This window comes from Malaya genurostris, chromosome 1, assembly GCF_030247185.1.
Source record: "Malaya genurostris strain Urasoe2022 chromosome 1, Malgen_1.1, whole genome shotgun sequence".
In the NCBI taxonomy this organism is placed as follows: Eukaryota; Metazoa; Arthropoda; class Insecta; order Diptera; family Culicidae; genus Malaya; species Malaya genurostris.
This window is the reverse complement of record NC_080570.1, coordinates 107,754,735-107,768,823: the sequence shown is the minus strand read 5'-3', so window position 1 is coordinate 107,768,823 and position 14,089 is coordinate 107,754,735.

Sequence of the window (14,089 nt, the reverse complement as noted above, 5' to 3'; positions counted from 1 at the left end):
GTTGCAGTCTAATATTATCAGTATATCGAATAAAATTTGAATATCTAACACTTGTGAATTATTTACAGCGAAATCAAAGTGCGTCCATACTTTCTGTGACAGTCTTTTTGTTTATTCAGTAGGGAATTCACTTCTACACCATATAAATAGTTGCAAAACAATAATGCGATCAATATATGCTAGAATCTTGGTTAGCTTTCGACTACTCTATAATGGGCAACCAGAATGTGCTGCAGCGCCTAAAATTACGTCATGTCAGTCCTTCAACAAAGTTCATACTTTCTATGGTAGATAGCGCAGTGATATACGAAAGTTACCGACAACTCACCGTTTTATCCCGCATTCCCCTACTGCTATTTTCGGTAGCATATTAACTTAATTTTCTGTCGTATATGGAACTGTATGTATTCCGAACATTGAATTTTGTTAAACTATATCCCTTGCACTTCAATTGTCTATAAATGCATTTTAAAATTTTAGCTGAATTTTGATTTTATCTAGTGACGTATAGATGAAACCCAACTCCAAAAGCAACCCAATTGTGCTGAACTCCTTATCAATCAAGACTTTGTACGACCAATATTTGGTTAGGTTTACAGTGTCATCCATATGGCATCATTCCACAATAGTTCTCTCTACTGATATGTGAGATTTGGTTTGTGTATTTTTTCTGTCTCTTTTCATTGTCATTTTCCAGTTTGTGTTTAGTTGGATACCGATAAAAGTTAAACTAAGTTACTTCCAGAGTTTTGTTTTGTCACATTCAGAGCAGCTCAGTTTGGCCAAACGTTTTCCTTAAATAGGAATGGTTAGCGGGCTAGAGTCATGTTTTATTTGTCAGTTTATTTTTTGTTCTGTCTGATTTTTGTTTCAGTAACTGTACTAATATAAGTTGAATGGTGAGATATGCGTAATACGTTGCCTTAATGTAAAACAAGGTAAATGATTTATTTAATAATGAAGACATAGAACAAATGTTGCAATCAAAAAAGTTTGATCAATTATCGTCCCAAAAGAGTTTCTCAAACAATTCATTCTTGTTTTTTTGACCGAGTGCACAGAGTTACTGTGCGACACGCATTCTCTATGGGGATGCGCTTGGCACAGAAACCCTGAACTCTAGACATGGATCCAGCGAGCACGGTCACGGGGTGGGTTTCCTATTTCTCCACCCTGCCTTTGTTGCTAGATTTTCCGACCTCGGTGGCTGGTTAACGATCGTAGCATAAATCATCCATTCAAAACTTTTCCCTTTTCCAATGTCAGCCATGCGCGTGCTATTTTTAGTCGTATCCGTTCTTTTTTTCACTTCTGCAGCGGCAGAAGGACTTCGGGAGGAATGAAAATAAATCTGAATGGAATGAATGGGAAATTGTGTGTAAGGCAGAAATGCCCCTGAAATCGTTGCCAGTTTGGGACGTGTTCGTGGCGGAAGAGAATCAGTTGCTGAGAGAGATTACTATAGTTCCCGAAGGAACATGAGGTTTGATATTCGATGCTTGGGTGTAATTTATCAGATTTCATCAATGAAAGCCTCTTTAATTGGGGACTAGGGGATTAGGACTGGGGACTGGGAACGAAGTTTTATATCCGGATGAGTTTTTTTGCTTTGAATAAAGAGTTCCTTTGCTATCATTTATCCCTGGGATCAGAAATACTTGGAAATTTGGAATCGAGCCTATGTGTGCTACATACAAGTCTCTATCTACCTTGCTTTTTTGCCCATATGGAATATGGCCGTTCGAAAAGATGGAGAACATAAACTCTTTTAAAGATTATAAGCGTAGCAATTTACTTGTTTGTCACGCTGAGCCTTTCATGTCAGCATCAATAATTCCCGTTTTGATATCTTGCCATGTATTTGCACAGTTGTATCTTTTAGCCTCTCGAATGAGCATATGTCAGAGGAACTTGAAGTCTTTTATCTTTTATTTTGTTTTACAGTGTATGTTTATTACGGCATATCGTGTTTGTACTTGAAGTCATGTTTCGAGACATTCGAACATACATTGTATTTGGTTTTTAGAGGCTACTTCGTCTATGAATTATCAGCGATTGCTGATCTCCGGAATAAGTAATGTGCAATTTTGAAAAATCAATAAAGCATCGTAATTGGTACCATGAAACTTGATTGTAATAGGAAGAAAACTGTTTTCTTGTATATAAAATGACAACTTCATTTTGTTACACAATTTTCTTCGAAAAAAAAATGTTAGTTCATGTTCATTACTCTAAAACTTTCGTTTTCAAATGAGTTTGAGGAAGAATTATTACATCAAACCGATTCTCTTTCAAAACTCGGAATACCAAAGCTGTAACCCTGAACAAAATTATTTTTTGGTATTGCTTGAAGGATAACCGCACCCCTAATCATCTCAGCTCCACCATACATCTTATATTTTGGAATCACAAGATAGACACAAATTTAACTAAAAAAGCTGCATCAAACGGTATGATGAAAATGGGTGTACTCACTGCGAATTAGACTCTCATTTTTCGCAATAATTGATCAATAATAGTCAAAGTAGTATCTTCTTAGGACTGAAGCGCAAGTGTGTGTTTGTTTAACCTATTTGTTTACAAAAGCAAAGCAAAGTCCTGGCATTACATTCCTTTTGTGGAATTTGGCCTTTCTGTTTCAACAGACTTCGCAGCCGATTCTTAGTGTACAGAATCATTGCATGGCTAGTACTATGGATCCTACTGACACTAAGAATCCTCGTCGTCGGGGCTCGAACATACGACAACTGGCTTGTAAGACCAGCGCCCTATGCATTGAACCACCAACCCGGGCCACAAAAGCAAATATCTTAAATCTCGGACTCAGGTAGAGTTTTGCTCAATCTCAATCCGATAATTCATTTCGTATCGTGTTCTGAGTTGTAATCAACCAACCCAGCCTAAATGTATTGTATGCATCGAATGGATTCCAATATTTGGTATAAATGGACCTAGCTTATCATTCGAGTCCATGCACCAAATTCACATAGCAGATCTAATTCTAACTAATGGTTTTAGGATATGAAAATGATATAGACGTATTTGTTTAGTATGTGCAGAAATTAAGACCCTCATAAGAATACTTGTTGTAATTCACTCGACCTTTCCATCAACCATTCGTCAAAGAAAATTTGAGTCAATATCAAAGAAAAACATCAACCAAATGAATTACATTTGCGAGAGAGACCAACATTAAAACGGTATTAAATACACTTAATCAATACGATGACAAGCCCAGCTACTTAATCTATTTAAAGAACTTTTAAGAGGTTTAAATTTCAGATGGGCTTAAGCATTCGAACCATTTGTTACCATTTCATTCTTTTAATACCATCCAATCGATTCCGTTCTGTTGACCAAATATCATCATAGACACAAGAAGAAGCATAAGGTAGTAACTTGTGGGCATATTCTTTCAACGACCGAAACGAAGGTGCTTGCTAATTTTCAAATCGCAATCCATGTTTTGCGTCTGAATAAACAGCTGGTAGATCGATGAATGAAAATGACAATTGGTAAAAATATTCTACATATGAGCAATTCCAGAAATACTTAGCAGATCATCAGACTCGACCTTATCCGATTTGAATGAAACTTTGCACATGGCTTCAGTATGGCAAACCATAAGTTTTGAACCGATTGAGAGGTCAATCCGACTTATGACTGATTTTTAAAAAGGGCGTATGTATTTTTGCATTTCACCAAACTTGCGTTTTTCAAATCGTTGTGACTCGGAACCCGTTAATTGTACAAAAATGGCGTTCAGGAAGAAGTTGTAGGGAATCGATTGAGCACTCTAAAAAAATATGCACTGAAAAAAATTATTCATGTACATGTAATAATTGTAGATATAGCAAGCAAATAAACAATTCATGTAAATATAAAAAATGGTGTTATAATTAAATATCCAAGTAACTCAAGAACAGCTACTTTTAGAAGAAAGGATATTATGAACAAATTTATTGCCTTTAACCTGTAGAATAAAATTCTTCTGTTTAAATGATTATCTTTCAACGAGACCTTGAAATTTCGAATATATCTGTAAATTGTTTTAGCTGTAACTTCTTCATTTTTCAAAAGGCACGGATGGGATAGAAATCAATCTGTAGGTTTTAATAAGAGATTTAAAATAAAAATTATCCCCCGTTTTTTTTAATTTAATTTTTTGGTTCATTTTGAAATTATTAAAATTGAAATTATTGAATTGAAATTTTGAAATTTCAGTGTATATATTTTTTAGAGTGCCCTATTGATTCCCTACAACTTCTTCCTGGACGCCATTTTTGTACGATGAACGGTTTCCGAATTACAACGAGACCCGTAAACTGTTTTAACTGTAAGTTCTTCATTTTTCAAAAGACACGGATGGAATAGCCAGATTGTAGGTTTTAATAACAGCTTTAAAATAAAAATTATCAAAAAAAATAAAATAAAACCATGCTTTTTTTTATTTAACATTTTCGGATTATTTTGTAATTATTGAGAAAAAAATCAATCAATATTTTTTTAAAGTGTCCGATCGATTCCCTACAACTTCTTCCAGAACGCCATTTTTTTTAAATTAACGGGTTCCGAGTTACAACGATTTGAAAAAGGCAATTTTGGTGAAATGCAAAAATACATACGCCCTTTTTAAAAATAAGTCGTGAGTCGCATTGACCTCTCCATCGGTTCAAAAACTTATGGTTTGCCATACTGAAGCCATGTGCAAAGTTTCATCCAAATCGGAGAAGGTCGATTCTGATTTTGTCACTTTTTCGTCTACTCATTCCTGGAATTGCTCATATGCAAAGGGGAAACAATTGCAAACAAACACCTCATGCATATCTCAGAGTCTTGTTTGAAGTGAACAATTTAATTTTTTTGACTTAAAATAGATAAATCGCAACCATGCTTAAATTGAAATGTGGAATACAGCTTACTTTAGTAAAGATACTTTCGGTGAAAATGAAACAGGAATAGCTGTCGTATGTCGATTCTTACTTAATTCACACGGAGTTGACACAAGAATTCTTCGATTTCAAAAGTAATTTATTCGATCTTCGAGCTAATACGAATGTCTCCGATCCATCTCTGTGACCATCCAAGGTTGCCTTGGTTCAACAGATGTAGCATTCCAAAATAGGAATCAGTACAAATTGGCACGAAGAAATATAAATTGGGTTATCGTAGATTCTCTGCTGATTTGCCGATTGTGCCAATTTCTGCTGAATTGTCGATTTCTGTTTGAACTGCAGTGCAGTATCTAGCTAGTAAATGGGATTGCTGTAATCTTATATACTGCCATGTTTTTTTAAACAAACAACATGAAGATGATATAACATTTTTTTTGTTTTTCTGTGAGGTCATTCCAAGAAACCTTTTTAATTTCATTAAATACTTGTAGCAGTCTTGAATGTTTTATCATAAATCTGGCATTGAAACTGTAAACTCCACAAAGGCCTACTGAAAATTCTTCATAAAGTTTATAAAGCAAAATAAAAAAATAAAAACTATATGCGCTTTTTGTTCTATCGTGTATGAATAGATAAAAATAAGAAGTATAACTAATCAACTTGACATAAATGAGCTTCTTGCAAAAGTCTGCATAGTTTATAAAAAATAATTTTTGTGATTCGTCATCATTTTGGTATGCTAGTTTCATTATGTCAAAATGAAATAAAAAAATGTCAAAATTTGTACAGCCGTTGTGAAAATAATTTTCGTATCAAACGTATTTTCTCCTTTTTATATTTTGAAATTTATTCGATGTCAATAAATACCACGGTAGAACTTAAAAATGTTGGACATGTCATGAATATACTTCAAAACCGTTGAATTTGCTACAAGTGAAACTGTCATCCAATGAACACAAACATTGACACAAAATTAGTTTTGTGAAAAAATCGAATCAACAACGATGTATTAAAGAGGACGTTTGAAAACAATATCGAGAATGTGAGCATTTTTTTTGTTTCGATTGTAGAGGTTTTTTTATGAAGGTCCTTTTAACAGCAGTCATTCGGATCCTATAGACGTTTTAACATTCGTTTAGTTTAGTCATTCGCCTCTTTGGGTCAGAAAAACTTTCTGACCCTATTTGTTGGGAATCGGTGAGCTGCGTGAAAGGCATCGACTAATCTATCATGCTATACCCGTTCCAAATGTGAGCATTGTTTAATTCTTGCATTAGGTATATTATTTTTGGTGAGTTGCAATGCAGTTAAATAACCAATGGTAAGGCAAAAATCTGTCTAAGTTGTTAATCCATGCAAAAGATGTTATAAAAGCTTCAAAAATGAACTAAAAATTATTATTTTACATGACAAAAGAGGATTTGATTCTAGCTGTCATGAAACAGGTAGTCATTACTAGATTAATTGCAAAACCCTGATGAACTTTTATTAAACCTTCAAGGCATTCGAATTGTTACTTGGTTATGTGTTATATATACATAGCTTGAAACACTACAGAGGATAGTCCTTTGGATTTGTTCGAGCTGCTGACTACACAATTACATTGTCAAAATCACTGTTAATTTCTGTTTTGAACATATAGGTAGCAGTAATCTTATGTGTTCTTCATATCCTTATTTGTATCACAGCAAAATATACTTCCGATAAATTATTTAAGAATTTCGAATTTCCCGAAAAGTACCGTTAGTTTGTTTATGTTAGTGGCAAGAGGTGCTGGGTCCGCACAATTCATCTCGAAACGAAAGACTTTTTGTACGAACCAGTAGATTTGACTTGGATGCGAGAAATCAGTAGAACTCCGCAAACCTATATGCTGATGAGCACTGAATCTTTTTCCACGGCTTTAATGAACCGCATAGAGTGGACCGACTTGCACTCTATGCGGTTTCGTTTTGCGGCTCGTTTTGGGACAGTCAATAAATTCAATAATTCAATAGGAGTCACAAAACTCTGCCTGACCCAACGGTATCCCGGCAGTCATTTCGAAGAGATGCTCTAGTGATATTATAGTACCTCTATGTCAACTGTTCCAACTGTCACTCATGGCTGAAGTATTTCCTGTTATCTGTAAATCTTCTTATATGTTCCCTGTGTACAAAAAAGAGACAAGAAGAACATCGTTAACTATCATTGTATCTCCCCTCTTAGAGCCATTCCTAAGTTGCTTGAGCTTGTCATTCTGAAGCCTATTTTTAATCACTACAAGCAGTACATCGTAGAAACTCAACAAAGGTTCAGGCCGAAACGCTCCATGCTACTAAACTACTAACTTTCACAAGCTTATAACGGATCCTATGTTTGAAGGTCATAACGAATCTCTCCTCTGTTTGTGATAGAAATAATCACGCTTTTACAATTGCCAACAACCTTTTCTGGTTTCACAAGGCTGTCATCTCGGACCACTGATATTCCTACTGTATCCTGTACTGTAAAGGTCCACGATTATCATTTGCTGAGGTCTTAAAGTTGTTCCAAAGTATCAAGAGTGTTGAAGTTCCCTTTTTCTTACAGAGTCAATTTGAAATTTTCTCGGAGTGGTGTGAAACTAATAAAGGGTATTTTTTAGGAAGTTTGTTTTTTCAATAGGGATTACTCTATTGTTTGAAAGTTGTTTTGACAGTGTAAAGTGACGTCTCTACTCAGTATTGTTTGGCAAATCATCATGAATCGGTTAACTCCAGAACAACACTTCCAAATCGTGGAAATTTATTTTCAAAATCAGTGTTTAATTAAAACTTCGTGAATTTTATGGTGCACATAATCGTCCGTCTGAGGCCACCACAAAGAAACGCGATTACCAAATTTACGTATTTGGAGCAAAGATAATCCACACGCCGTCAGTCTTTGGTTTGCTCGGTCTATGGGCTGGTGGAAGTTTCCGGGAATGGCATTCCTTCCCATAGAGATAATTTTAGTGGAATGAGAACGTTCTCAATGACAAAATCAATCACGAAAAAGTATTTGAGTATTTAACAATAATCTCGGAATTGAGAACTGTAAGGGATAAGCTCTTGTGATTGTGAACATGTGATTACACTAGAACCAAACAAGGAAGGGAGAAACCGAACACGGCATCGGAAAGTAGAAAAAAAAGGTTTATTTTCGTGTAGTAGTCTTCCATCATTGAGCACTGCAGTGTCGCTCCCCGCGTTTTAATTTATGAAGAAAGTCGAATTTAAATATGCACGGGCAAAATTCCGATTCAAGAAATGAGCAAAACGAGCATGATTTGGGGAAAATAGTATATTTTCATGTTATGATAATACACCATGAATAAAAGTTCTCGGGTCATGATCCATTTGGACTGATTTCGTTGAAATTTAGCGTAACGCATTTGACGTTGTTGGGTATAACTTCAGGCGTATTTCTGCTACGATGGTAATCTTTGTAACATGAAATTAGGCGTTATGTTTTAAAATATGAAGATTTTAAATATGAACTAAGAGGAATGGTGTGAAAGTGTGTGGCGTTTTGTTTATACGATTCCAACTAATGTCTCAAATAATGTACATTTGAATAGCAAAAAAGTGAAAAGCACAACGAATTTCTTTTAATCTGAAGCATCAACAATTTAAATATGTTTTTGAACAACAACGACACCTAAAATAACGTGTTTACTTGCGTTCATTGCTTCAGATTTGATTTTTTGTTTCAGAATTTGGAAAACATAAACAAAGTGCATGAAAATAAACGTGTAAATCAAACAACAACAGTCACATCGAATATGTAAGAATACATTCAGATATATTCATACCATTCATGTTATCAATGTTATCAATTCTATGGGTAAACCAATACAATTATAGAATGAATATGCCTCAGGATCAAGTAAAAATTTTCAGTAGTTCATGCTTTTCAATGTCTGCTTTTTGTCTTATCATTAATCTATCAAACAATCCATCACATCACTTGAGGCAGAGGGTTCAAAGTGATATCCGGATAGAAAATTGGAGTTACGAGCTTTAAAAGAAATACATTCCTCAAGTCACACACTTTCGGACCATGATTAATTTTCATGGGAGAAGACTTTTTGCTTATGGTTTCATGAGAAGTTAAAATTATTAGTTTCATGATTTTCTAATCATGACAGCAGTAACGGATTTCTTTCCAAGTTTGCTTTTCACACAAATAACCAAAAACCCCTAAATATTCAAACCAAGTTGTAGATCGTTTTAGTTGCTGACCTTACTAACCGACTTCGGCAATACCGGTCTCCGTGGACTGGTTCCGGAAGTATCGGAAGCAGTGGTCAAAAACTCCGAAACGGAACTCGCTCACTTTTCTTCGAGATGGCTTAACCAATTTTCTCAAACTTAGAATCAGATGAAAGTTCATGTGGTGTTATACAGAATCTTGTTTTTAATTTCAGAGCCGTCTTCCAGCTTCGGAATTATAGAGTGAAGCGTATTTAAAATTTCAAATCGCTATTAAGAGCGACGCTTCGAAAATCGGAAAATTTTCTAAGTTTCTTTTTAGTTAACAGATTTTTGAAGAACCCGCAGAATTTATATTTATGAGAAAATAAGATGGGGAAAATAATATTTTCTTTCGAAATGTCATACACCATTCAAAAGCTACGACCGTCAGCTGAAAAACGCTCAAAATGGGTGGGGCGAAAATAGTCGGTCACATTTTGACACAGACATGACCAAATATTGTGTGTAAATGAAATTCATATCTTACAACTTTATTGTACATGAAAATTTTGTTTCGTCTCACATTTATTGATTTTGTTCGATCAATATAAAAAAACGATGTGCCGATGCCAAAACGCGTCGTCGGTAATATCGTATTTGTGATCATTTGGATTTTTGGACTATTTTGGTGGTGCGTATTTGGAAGTAATGTTTTTTTTTTGCAAAAAAAAAATTTGCAAATTTTTGTAAAAAAATCTACAATAAATTTACGACTCAGACTGAGTCTACTCGATTAGAAGTAAATATTAAATGCATACCCTATTGAGCCCTCCGAATTTGATATGGTATTTATTAGGTTGAAATAACAGTTAAAATAACTAAACTGAATACTTAAAATTATTACTCGTTTGAGCAGAGTAATATCAAAATGAACTATTTTATTCGGGTAGTGACCATTTTCGCCCCACTGCTTCGTTTTGATTTTGCGAAATTATAACATAAACAAACATAATTTTATCATAGAAACCGAATGTACCAACAAATATTATTTAGCTAAAACACTCACCGAATATGATTTGTTCGTTGGACTATATATGTATGTATATATGTATGTATGAAGCCACCATCGGTTCAAGGCATTACCAGTGTATGCGGATAGACTTACAGTAGATCCGAATTTGATTATCAGATAGCTTTCATATAACTGCTGTAAGAAGGCCAAAATAGGTTTTGAGGACCCGGCACCTTCCAGCAAAAAACATAATAAAGAACTTAGCTATACCAACTTAAACCCGCCTGATGGTTTGTTTGTTAGAAGGGTGCGTCTTACTCCTTTCAGACGTTCAGGGAGAAACACAAAGCTTCCCCCACGTGACTCAGGTTGGTAATCCATTCCTTCATCCAGTAATTCACTTGTAAGATACCCTGATGCACTCTCAACCCCTCCCCGTTGTCGATATAATTAAGCATAATACAATATAATATAATATAATATAATTAAATATAATATAATATAATGTAATATAATGTAATATAATTCAATTCAATATGTAATAAGTAATGCAGTAAACAACAGAATTATATGTTGCAATACACTATGATAATCATTGCACTTTAGGATGGGCTTTAACTCATAAACCATTTCACACCTTCTCATTCTGCTACTAACGCAGAAGGCGATAACATCCAGTCGACGCCGTTCTATTGACCAAATGTCATCATAGACACACGGGGAGGCATGAGATAGGAATTTGTGAGGACTTTGTTATATGACCATTTGACGACCAATTTGTTTGTTGGACTATATTCTCTAAACCAAAAATTGTGGAGCTAGAAATTTTTACTTTTTATGAAAAAATCTGCAAGTAAGGCACAACTGAGCGGACGACATGTCAAATGAACATAACATAATTGTAGCTAATGCTTGGGCCCACGTATAGAAGGCTTAACCGATGGGATTTAGTGTTCGAATTATGGTGAGTGGCCATTTTCGCCCGGTCTCCCCTAATATGAGAAATAAGTTTTTCAGATGTAAATCTTAAAAGTAAATGACGAACACATTAGTTGCTATTACGGAGATCGCTAGAAAAGTAAACATACCACTTCGGAATTCTCTGAGCTGACAGCTCCAATTTGTACAAACTAAAATAATTATGAAAGTAAATTACAAAGATGTCACTATTGTATTTTTTCCGTACATACGTTTATATCATAGGCAATATACATAAGTTTTTCTTCGCTGTAGCATCCACAATACACTTTAAACCTAATACATTTCGAATATCATATTAGTATTTTGGTATTCATTAGTTAATCTAAACACTGTTTTTATCAAGCGATTTGCTATTATAAATTACATTAAATAAAATACATTCATTTTGTACATGATCCTATAACTATTTCAGGATTGTTTGTATCAGTTCATCACTTTTATTCAATATCATATAGTTGGCTATTGATTGAACTCATGGAAGAGAACACAGTCTAACCTAAAATGAAATTTAAATTGGAACTCCAATGGACTTAATGAAAAAATAAAGAAGTTTCATGTAAAGAACGTCACGACAAGCAAGAATGTCGCGAACTTGGACATTGGATAGTCTACCTTGGGTACGCAAGGAATTTATCAGTTGAGATCTGACATTACGATACTCCACGCATGTCCAAATATCGCGGTAACCTTCGCCACAAGCACAATGATTAGTCTCGGATAGTCCAATTCGAAGGAGATGTGCATCTAACGTGTAGTGATTGGACATGAGTATGGACATCACACGAATGAAATCCCTACTCACATCCAGTCCCCTGAACCATGCCTTTGTCGATATTTTAGGAATAATTGAGTGCATCCACCGACCCAGATCATCTTTATCCCAAGAAGCTTGCCAGCTGGCAAGTGTTCTTTGGCGAGACGCGCTATAGAATTCGTTGAAAGCAATCGGTCTCTCATAAATTTCACCCTTAATAGCACCACATTTGGCTAAAATATAGGCTCTTTCGTTGCCTGGAATGGAGAAATGAGCCGGGACCCAAACTATTGTGATTCGATAATTATTATTCAATATGTCGTTCAGACACTGTTTTATTTTGCCCAAGAAAAACGGTTCATTTTTGCCAGCAACGTTTGAGCGAATGGCTTCAATTGCACTCAGACTATCTGTGAAGAGAAAATAATGGTTTGGAGATAATGTGACGATTACACTCAAACTATAATGAACTGCTGCTAACTCTGCTACATAAACAGAAGCCTAAATTTCTTGAAGCCTAAATAAAGCCGAAACATTAATGTTGAATATACCAAACCCAGTAGCCTCTTCAATTCGTGATCCGTCCGTGTAAAATATTTTCTCAGAGTCAATATGCCTGAACTTACTTGTAAATATTTTTGGGATTTCCATCGAGCGTAGGTGTTTCGGGATCACACGCACTTCACGCTGCAGGGATGTGTCGAAATATAGAGTTGAGTCAGGGACATTTAGGAGGGTGTCACGGATAGGAATATATCTTGAAGGGTTGATTTCCTGTGACATATGGTTAAAATATACTGTCATGAATCTTGTTTGAGATTGAAGCTCAACTAGCCTTTCGAAGTTATTAATAACTAGGGGATTCAGTACCTCACATCTTATTAGCAGTCGCGATGAAAGCTCAAGAATTTTGTATGGGACCACAAGACCTTTCATTTGAATTTAATTTTGTGAATATCGGTTCAGCTATGTCATCATTGAATTTCACGGTAAACACCTTTCATATAAATCTGATAATTATACGCAGATGGCGCTTCGAACGTTTAACATAGTTTAATTTTAATCGGTCAACTCGCATTAGCCGTCGCTTGACCATTTTTCAGTTTCACGAGTCAACAGTATTCAATAAATACAACTTTGACAATCAACACACACTTGCCACAGCTGCACTATCACTCAAAATAACTGTTTCGACTAATTATTTCACTGTAAGTTGTTTGATACATATTGAAATTACACTTTTTTGAGAGTAACCTTTAGGCACCGCATCGTCCTTCCAATGATACCAACTCTCCTTTCTGTTAGGGGTGTTTGAATTAGAAAATAGAATAGAAACAGAAAATAAAATTTTGCATTGCTTATTCATAATTATATTTTTCTCGTTAACTTTTGAATTTTTGAAAAGCTGTTTTACTGTTTTTTTAATCGATTTCATACTACTTTTTTATTAGACATAATTTTTCTACCAATGACAGATTCCGAGTTTTAATAATTCGACAAAATTGCATGCAAAAATTCATTCTCTTATTTAAAAAATCAGTCTTAGATCAGTTTGGTCTGTCCATCCGTGTAAAATCGATGGTTTGTTATACTGAAGACGAGTGCAAAGTTTCCTCCGAGTCAGAACAAGCCGAACCCGCTTTTGTCATCTTTTCTGCTGTTAATTGATTGGAATTGAATTTTAATTTTCTGCACAATACAAATCATCAAATTACCATTGAATTTTCGTCTTTTGTATAAGTTGTAAACTTTTATTTTAATATTTTTTTTAAATGAACCATATTATTTAAAAGAATATATGTGAAATGATTAATTACATCTACAAATGGACTTAAACAAGTTTTGATTGTATCACTGATTTTTTTATTTTTCCATACTTGTTATTTTTCACACTTTATAAAATAAATGAATACACGTGATAAATTTTTTTCAGAATTTTGGATCTAACCAAATGATTGTAGAAGCAAACTTATGACGAAAAACGATAATCAATTCTATTGAGAAATACACCAAAAACCTTCTAACATGTTATGTTGGAATTGATTTGTTTCCCATAACCGAAAAATAAATTCATACTCAATTACTCCATAAAACAATTTTCATTCCCCATGGCTAGAAGACATTTTTACATTGTGAAGACCGTGGTTATTTCACCTAGCCTAATCGAAAGTATTCATGCCGCTAAAAGGCTCGGCGCTCGCTACTGCAGCTCACGTTTAGTGCCCACTGCTGCTTGATGCGCTGCTTCCAT